The sequence below is a fragment of the Melanostigma gelatinosum genome, assembly GCF_949748355.1.
Source record: "Melanostigma gelatinosum genome assembly, chromosome: 7".
Classification (NCBI taxonomy): domain Eukaryota; kingdom Metazoa; phylum Chordata; class Actinopteri; order Perciformes; family Zoarcidae; genus Melanostigma; species Melanostigma gelatinosum.
In genome coordinates, this window is record NC_136640.1 from 12179906 (window position 1) to 12190462 (window position 10557).

A 10557-nucleotide genomic window follows, 5' to 3' on the forward strand; every position below is an offset into this window, starting at 1 on the left:
TGTCAAGAATGCCAAAACGAAACTCTAAACAGGGTGGGACTCTGGACCAAAGTTTATAATATTTGGCTAATTGGCAAATGAGTAATCAAGGAAAAATGACAAATTATGTTGAAATAGAAATATTTATTAGAAATAGTTTATGGTTCATTTTAAATGACGGAATATATGTGTAAAACATCTCTCCTGTCCAGGTGCTGGATCCAAAAATGTAATGGTGATTTCCACTTTCCAAAGACTCACAACAATGTAGAATGCTTCCTGAAATAACAATAATAACTTTAACTTCATAACATTTAGAAATATACATTTAACAACATTTAAAACCCAAACGGTTCGAGCAACTGACTTGGGTGTGTGTCTTGGAAGTTCCACCTTGGTAGCTAAATCACCAATGCTTGAATTGATCATGTATGACTTGTTCCTGTATCAGTGCTTTTAGTGATTTTCTTTGTGATTCTGTACATGTTTGTAATTATTTGACTTGATTCCTTGATAATGTTTTGTGTTGTTCACTTTTGTGAGAAATTCCCGATGTACACAACGATAGTTTGCATAGCACTGGTCTGTAGACTGGGACTATTTCTTCAATGGCACACACCTGAGTCAGTAACGGTTAACCTCTGTGCCCGGTTTTTCAAAACGTAATAAAAGTCAAATTATTTTGGGGAAGTATTCAACAGTGATTTGGAAATATTTGTTGTAATGTTTCTGTCTTGTAATTATGACCCAGACGAACAACGACTTGATGCACTGCAACAGGCTTTTATTCCGAGCTTCGTATACACGCTGTTCATGCGGCCTTGCTGACTGACTGTGTACAACCTGTTCCGCCCACCAGGTGGCGGGGTTCTACTGGGAACATCACATTGCCCTTTTTTATTTTTAAAGACATACCTAAAACTTGACATTCTTAAACTAGGCTTGGTCTTACATATTACTCAAACTTCAACAACTATATTTACTGTACTGAACATTGTAATCATCTAGAGGTATGGCAGCTCTGTATTAACTGTATCCCGTAAAACATTCATTTTACACTCTGTCTTATTGAAATGTTTAACAAACCCTTAACTTCAAAAACTTGGCTAAATCAGTACCTTTTAAGTTCACAACAGATCAAATTAGTGTCCATGTCCCTGAGCATATTTATTGTATGCAGCCAAAAGATTGTCCACGTTTAACAGTCCATAATCTACCCATAGTCCTGTAGGTAGGCGGGAGGACGTCTGTTGTGCCTTGAGGGGTATCTCGGTGTTGTTGAGGTATTGGAGGCATCACTGTAATCACAATCCTCATCATCGGGATCTGGTGAGATGTCCATTACTTCTGGAGTGATCTTCTTGAAGAATGAAGAATTCCTGACAATGAAGTGTTCACTTCTGGCTGCTGTGATCATGGAGCCTTTGACTTTGGTCACCGTGTATGGCTTACTGTTATACGGTGCAGTGAGCTTGTTGTGCTTGGGCTGACGATGAAGCACAGCGTCACCTGGAGTGAGAGTGTGTGGTGTAGCGTTACGATGAGAGTCTGCATGAGATTTCATCTTGGCTTTAGCCTTGTTGTCCCTTGCGCTCACTTCAGAGTCTGAACAGTTCCTTGCAGTGTGAGTGATTGAAGGAATCTTTGTGTACATCTTACGTTGGAACAACAGTTCAGCAGGTGAGCTTTCTGTTGTGCTGTGAGGTGTGGATCGATACTCACGTAGAAAGATCTTCAGTCGTTGTTTCCAGGGAATGCCTTGTGTTTCGGCCACACGAATAGCTTTGCCTATGGGTGCGCATGAATCTTTCAGCTGTAGCATTAGCTTGAGGCCACAGCGGTGTGATCCGGCGGTGGTGGAATCCTAGATACTCTGCAAACTGGGAGAACTGGTCACTGTTGAATGGGGGACCATTATCAGTTTTCACAACTCTGGGGATCCCAAACATGGAGAAAACTTTGTCTATAACCGGAATGACTGTGTTAGCCGAGGTTGACCTTATGCTCTCTACAACTGGGTAGCGTGTGTAATCATCCGTGATGACAAGCAAATACCGTACTCTCCAGTTGGAAGTGGTCCATAGAAGTCTGCACTAACACTATGCCAAGGAGCTTCTGGCAGAACGGACATTTTTAGTGGCTCAGTATGTGCAACTGGCGTGTTGGCTTGACATGCAAGACAACTGCGTACTACTGCTTCTGCTTTGCGATCAATGTCTGGAAACCAAACCATGGTTCTGAGTAGGGATTTGGTTTTGACAATGCCCTGATGTCCTTCATGGGCTAGCTGTAGCACTCTATCTTGTCGGGCCGTGGGAATTACTATTCTAGTGCCCCGCAGTACAATGTCTGATGCATGTGATGTTGTTAGTTCACTGCTAACTTGTCTGAACTGCTTTACTATGTCAGCATGTCGTGACTTGTCACTCTAGTGCCATTGTGCTTTGTGAACTGTCACTAGAGTTAAAGGATGCCCATAGATGTACAGGTGGAAATGTTCACAGCTCCACACAATGGCCAGCGCCTCCTTTTCTGTTTGGGAGTATCTCCTCTCCACGTCGCTGAGAGACCGACTAGCATATGCTAGCATGTACTTCACCCCTTTTTCATCTTTTTGGCAGAGGATTGCACCCAGTCCAACAGGGCTAGTGCAACTCTGTGGTGTGGATGATACTGCTGTGACTATTTTGATCAGTCCCAGTGCTTTGGAAGTTTTGTAACTGAGAATATTGAATCCGTCCCCTTGAATTACAAAGAATGTGCACCATGTCCTTTTCTGTCCTTTTTCCATAGCAACATACAGGGAATACAAAACTGTTGTAAAGTCCTGATTGTATCTCTATTCATTTATTTTTTATTTTTCTTCGCCGAACAACAGCAAAATTGTAGAGTTTGTTTTTTCAATTACTCTGAGTCCCTTCAGGCAGCAGCTGGTGTACTTGGTGACACAACTTAATGGACTTGCACTCTATCCGAGGGCATTTGGATTCTGTTTTCCTCTGGGAATCACTGTCAGAGCCAAATTGTTACCGAAGAGCCTGGACACAGGTTTTTGATGACAAAGAAAAACAATAATTTCTATTAACACAGCCGATAATACGTGATGTGTCTTAAATTTCACAATAGGTGCTCCCACTGGTACACTGTCTGAAATATTAATGTGTAAAAAGCATGTCCTATCGTACTATTCAGTCACAATCAATCTTACAGCATGGTTTATGCGTCTACTTGTCTGGCGCAGATCCATATGTGATCCCTGTCGATTCACTCTGATATGGATCTTCACACGTATCATGTTTCTTTATGTTATTCCCATCATGAAATCCCAAGCGAGAATTTCCCACACGAATGTGCTCGAACAGCACCAATCATGTCTGGCACATATTGTGAGTCATAATAGCTACTGAATTATTTTAATTAGCGGCTGTACTGGTTAACAATCTTTAAAAATAGTCCTCGAGATTGGAGAAGGGGGGTTCAAATAGAGGTGGGACACACTGCTATTCAAGCAATGGGGGGGACTCTCAATTAACAGCAGCATAGGACTAGGACCTGCAGGCTACAATATGTTATTAGTGAGATAAAGTGGCAAAATATGGTCATACCTCTGGAGCAGTTATCCTCAAAAGTCAAAGAGTTGCAAACTCAACTGTTCAACTTTCTCAAAAGACAAGAAGAAGATATGTAAAAGATGTTACTTCATCGTCTGCTTTCCGAGAAGTGTGGGCTAGTAATGAGTTTTGATCACACAACTCATTGCTCACTCCGTAGTACTGCATAAGCTCATGCTTTTTGGCAGTTCTTCACTTGCTTTAGCTTTTGGCCGCAGGGGTTCGGGTTAAAATATGATATGAATTAATATTTAGATTCTTTGAGATCTGTCTAGTTTCCAATACAATTCTCATAAGGGAATCTGTTCAATTGCAAATATATTTCTGAATATTAAATAATAAGTTTGGCTGGGAGTTGGGCTTCTGAAGTATTTCCAAGCCTGACTTTTCTGGAATACCGAGAAATTATTTTGGGCCTTGACTAACTCAAAGACACATCTTGTTTGTGTTACATGCTGACTATCTGTTCAACATTTAACAAAATCATGGAAAGCAAAAGATTTAGAATTACGCTTTTTCTGCGATTGTCATGAAAGGAAAAGTACTGTGGGTTTTCCTGTTTCCATCTTAAAGTAGAGGTAATCTACCAACTGTACAGTAAATCATAAAAGCTGTGAAGGCATGCCCCTCGCTGAAGCACATAGATCAAAAAAAGGGAAACTGTCAGACTTTAATGATTTCTGAGGAGAATTACGATTGTTGACCTTCTCTGTTGACAGACGACGTGTATCCCGCCGTTAGAGCACGTACACATTACAAGACATAAACATCCTGACTGGTATGCTAAGATAGCCTTCTTTTTTTGCAACACTGCAAATGAGCTTTTGACATTGCATCTAAGTCAAAGACTACCGGTCCTATTACCGCAACGACGTGTGTGTTCATTGGTGTTGGAGGGAGAACTTAAGCTGCATGACTTATTGTGTGCTCCCCACTATAAAGTATAATTGACTGACATTATATTTGGAGCATCACTTTACATGAATTACCTCAGTATTACCATTGTTGCGTTATGAATCATTATGTTGCTATTAGTGAAGCATTCGTTTGGCCCGTCAACAGTAATTGTTAAGGAGCTGATATGGCATTTGAAGAAGGCCCCCTTTGAAGCACAGCCGCCCCTGCAGTCATATTCAGGCTCCAATGAGACACTCACACCACTCTGAACAGCTCTTATTCTGACCTTTTTGAAAAATGTGTTTGTCACAGTATTATTCAACAGCTTGAGCAACCCCTCCAGGGTATCAGCAACTATTACATTTGGATGGATTGGGATTTGAATGCCTGCTAAACGTATTATTATTCTCCCCATTGTCACAACTCTTGACTACGGCATTTATTGCCTTGAATGTGGAATTAACCTCATGATTCTCACACATTGTGATTTACTCTCTCCACTTAAGTGAAGATGGATATAACAGAGTTTGAAAGGGATGACAGTCGACAGAAAGACAGAAAAAAAGGCAGGCAGAGAGATAGAGAGCAATAGGCACATCTCCGTGTCCTCCCCAATTGTTAGTAATAACTATACCGGTAATAATAATGTGCTTCAGTGAATGATGTTGTTTTCGAGCAATAATGGCTGCGATGAGATGTGAATGATTATGAGAGAAAATAAAGGGTGAGGAAAATGCTCGATTAAATCTAAATCCATATTATCTTGATGTATCAGTTTGTTTGGATATTTAGCACCTTGACTAAAAAGAATAGATGGATTTATGTCTGCATTGAGAATTCCCTGCTTGATGTAAGACATACTTTCCGCCTTATTCCAAAGATAAATGGTAATTGTGATTAATCTGTTCATCTGGATTCACACTGAGCCTTTTACATCTCTAAAAGAGGTGAAGCAGTACCAATTGTGCTACCGTTAGAGAGGAAGCGGTCCATCCTACGCAGTGGCAGCAGCATCGAATCAATTGCATGGTGACGTGAAGTTAAAAGTGTCCAACAAGAACACAATGAAGCTTCAAAACATGGAAGTTGTTTCATCTTAAAGTGTGCCTGAAGGGGAGGAATTGTAAGACAAGGAACATATTGCAATGATTGGATCGATTGGATATGCGTCACATCTTATTTCTTCTCTGATTCGGCAAACTTGGCTTGATATGCATGACAGTATGATGTTGAAAGCAAATGACTGAAGTGAAGTTCAGGGAGCTGAACTTTTTAACTCAACCCACTTCCACTTCCCTCCTCTCTTTAACTGAGTCCACCTGGCTTTTGTCTTCTTTAGTGGAGGTAAAATATGCAGATAGTGCAGATAGTCATAATCACATCCTCGGCCAGATGAGTCCTTCCTTCTCTCTCTCTCATGTGGAGCACAAGTATACACAACAAGGTTGTAAAGGCGTGATTACATTTTGTCGTATAATTTAGCCCAGGGGTCTTCAATTAAAATTCAGCGAGGTCCAGTTCGAGGGAATGTCCTCGTGCAAAGGTCCAGAACATGACAATAATGTCTAATTAGCACTATGATTTCTTTCCCATATACTGTATATTGAAGTAGTCAACAGTTGTATTGACGTCTGTATGTAGTCAACAACTGATAAAGAAAATAAAGAAAGTTCAATTGAATAATATCTAAAAAATATTTATTATTACAAATTTCAAATTTAACTACATTAATTATAAATAATACATAAATAATAAATACATGTTCTTCTCTTATTTTAAATAAAATAATGGCTGGATATAAAACAATGCATAAAGTGCGGAGACGTGTGTTGGAAAATGGCTGTTACAGTTACTTTGTCTGAGGTTGGCTGTGGTGCGTTGGCAGGACTCATGACCTCAGTTTTTCTTAAAAAGCCCCTGGCTCCAAGCTCATCTATACAATAATCAGTGTTGCAGTAATCAGCTATAATGACTGTTTTTATTGTTTCAATGTATGTTTTAAATCTCCTTTACTTTTGCCTTTATGCTTTTAATGGTTTCATGTGAAGCACTTTGAATTACCTTGTTGTTGAAATGTGCTCTACAAATAAACTTGCCTTGCCTTGCCTATACTCCGTTCCACTTGAGTGTGAGACAAGGAGTAGCTCAATGATCCTCCTTATCTCACCGAAAGGTAAATTGAAGTAAAGGCAATTCTTTTTTATGGATTCACGGATCAATAAGTAGGACATTTAAAGAGAAGAAAAAAAAAGTTTAAAGCTTTTCTACCCTGATTAGGGTGCAAAATAATATTAGAAAAGGTCACTATTTTTTGTGAAATAGGCAGAATTTCAACATAGTAACTATTCTCAACTTTGAGGTTAAAACGTCCTTTTGACTGTTGTGTATGCTGTTGTGTATGCTACCAGTGTAGTACTGTGGGCCCTTAACGGTCTTAGGTTTGAGAGGCTTTACTCTCTGGCAACTATATTGACCCAAGATACCACATCAACATCCTTGCGCCTGAAGCATCAGAGGCACAGCTTAACAGTCATTAAGAGTGAGCGGTTTCAAGGGGATTTCAGTGGTGCTTTTGAAGGACATTTGGCCCAATTTTGATCGACATTTAACATTTTGGGGTATTGTAGATGAAGGTGAAGTAAGGGGCTACAGTATTAACAAATAACTAAAACAACGAAGACATGGTGCGATGGAGCTGCAATTTCACTGTGCTATTCCTCAGCTGCTTCAAAACCTGGCAGAAGCAGTCCTTCCTGCATTTTCACAACTTTCCACCTGACAGAGGATTGCCAACTTTGTAACCTGAAGAACCGTAATGTTCGAAGCCAGCAGAATTTAACGTTAGAAAACAGATGCAGCAGCATTGTCCGGTACTTTTCCTAGAACGTCAATGGTAAGTAAATACTTATTTCATAAATTAAATAGTTTTGCGCTGTCCTAATCTACTGTATTTTATTGTTAGGAGGTAGCATTAGCTTCTAACTCAAATGTAAACAAATATGGACAGTAAAATTACAGTCTGAAGGCAATTATTATTATTAACAGGCTGTACTATGTTTTTATTTATGTTTTTTTATTTATGTGTGTGACAGCAATGCAAACACAAACTGCAGACTGCAGGTTTAACTACAGGTCTATTTTTTAGAAAGCAGCCTGAACCAGATCCTCTTTGTCTGTTGTCACAGTATACAGTAACTGAAGTTATTGGCTGAGTGATGGGTAAACCTACTAAGTGCATGCATTCTGCAGTTGGATAATTTAGACTGCAGTATATTTGTATGTATTTAGGGGAATCAAGACATTTCTAACCTGTGACTGCAACATTTCTTATCAAAATCTTAAGCTTTGCTGAATCATGCTGTGTCATATATATTTTAACTGCTGGTCCATCTGATGCAGCACAGTACATTTGTGTGCCTGCATGTGTGCGTGCTGTACATGCCTGCATGTCCTTACTTAATAATGCATACAGTAAATGACTGACAAGCCTATTAAGAGTGACAGGAAGAGAGCAGCAGCATTGACTGATGCTTTCAGGTGCGCTGTTGTAAGGGAAAGAGAGGCTTGTGATGAAAACAATTCTAGTTCATCTGCAAAGGTTCAATCTTCACTGAAGGCTGAAGGGGGTAGGAGGAAATGAAAGATACATATCTGAGCGGTGTTTGATTCACTGTCGGTTCAGCTTGTCCAAGGAGAGAAGTGTTATGATATTGGTCATCTCATCCCCACTGCACTTGCGCGAGTGCAATAGTATTGCAATACTGTTGCTGCTGCTGAAAAAATGATGTATTGCTGCAATCTGTCTGGAAGGCGGCTGAATACCTCCAAAATTATGTATTGCTGCAATACATAATTTTATCTGCACCATACAACTTTAAAAGATTTTGGGTACAATTGGTGCACAAATAAATTCAGAGACAGAAAACCCAATATTAAAACATCGTATATCCCACTTCACCCCCGCAACTCCCCACACACACCCCTCAAGAAAATTAAAAAATGTTTGTTTAGATATCTCACTGCTATGATTATTTATAACTCTCAATTTGCAGTCATTGAACCTTAGGAATTTAAGCGGTGTTGTATGATCGTCAATATACAATTAAAAAAAAAATCTTGACAGCTGTGCGGTAAATTTAGTTAACTTTATTTGGTAATGCCTCATAGACAACTTGAGACTACAGCCCACAAGTCGAACACATACAAGTGCATCCGTGTTGCAGAGACTATTGTTTCAGTTGAAATGCCCGAAGGCAAAGACCAACAAACAATCAAATGCTATAGCGAGAATTCATCATGTATGGTAAATTGTGCTCTTTCTCTTTGTTTTCTGTCCAACCTCTGTTTATAACCTATCCATCCAAATTAGATTTGAGCCTTTGAGACAGAACACAAACAACTCATGCATTATGTGAAAATGCACAGGGGCGGTTCTGCACTGAAAGCAGCCATCAAGTATTTTTCTTTGTCTGAGAAAAAAACAAAAACACAATGATATACTATTACAAAATATTTTAATAATCGCTATTTTTGCAAAACATTGCGAATTAAAAACATTTAAAAGACTGCTCAGCATTATGGCTGTTAATGGCAATCTCACTCCTATCTCAGGCAGGATGTAAAGATCGTATATCTGCCTAATGCTTTAAACTATGATGCTCTACGTACCCCTCTAGCATCAGTTTTGCACGTGTCAGTTTCCGCCTGTTACATGCATTCACTGTTTGGAAGTAAACGCTTCCACTCAATAACATGAATGGAGTATCGCTGTAGTGGAAAAAGAGAACTTGCAGCAAGCAGCAGCCTTGGGGACTTAGAGACACCGACGTGGGGCGTTTCTCCACTGTACTATTGACGAGTGAGAGGTCGCTAAGAGATGACGGGGGAGAAAAATGTTTTCCATATCATCACTCCGGAAAAGGAAAAAATCATCCCTCAGGAGAGATGATAGATCACTCGATCAATTAACGGGGCAAGGACCACAGATGCCTGCCTGGATGTTTGCTTGGCCCTGCTGAGCCGGCACACCTGGATCAAAAGACAGAGCCGCATCAGTCATGATTGCAGCTGCTTAACACCACAGGATGCAGCTCAATGGCGAGATTAACCCTGCCAGTTAAGAGGAGCTCTGGAGAAAGCTTGTAATGGCTCACCGCTGAGAAGCTAAATATACCAATAAGTAGCCAGATTAGATCTTATCATTAGGATGAGAGATGTGAGTAACAGACAGAACTTTTTCATCAGTGCAACAAAAACACATTTGAAAATCTTTATGCAAACATATCATCTGTACTCTTAAACAGGGTACAGGGGTTTAGGTACATCAGACAAGAAAATCAAACAGCTCATATCCAAATTATCGAACTGTACAAGTTGTTGAAAATATTATTAATTGGGCGGAAAAACACCAATGTGAACTATACTCTATCCTTTTTTAAGCCATCCAGTTAAAGCAATTAGAAAGATGAGTTTCTGCTTCATTTAAAACAAATCTACAAGTTACATGGCGCAAAACATAAGCAAGAGCACAAGGTGGACAATACATCATTTAATTAAGCAATTGTTTTAATCTATTTGAATGATGTATATGTTACAGAGGCAGATTCATTGAAGGAAGTGAAGCAACATTGCAGCCTTTCTTTCCGTGGTGTTTGTTGTACCAGCAACTTAGGTGACATTATCTTCTTCCTGCTTGTCTCCCTATTAGACAATACAATTCGTTTAGGTCCCTGCAAACCCAATTACTGGCTGATAGAAGGCATCCGATGTGTCACCGTATGTGTAAAAAGGTTGGGGCAGCACCATTGATTTAGGTCAGGCCTGATTAGATGCTGTTGGAAAAGTGAGTTTAATTTTTCGGGAACTGTCAGTAGAACAATGGCGTAGTTTAATTAACGCAAAGGCTTGTTTCGATAGAAAGACAAAATGTTTGACAGGTTAGACAATGACACAGCTCTGTGGATTCCACAGATGTGTGTCATTCCCATCTGTTAAATTGTCACCAGATGGTTTACTGTTGATAACAGTCACACAAATGTGGTTTGCGTCCCATTGAGACACTGAGGGCCTC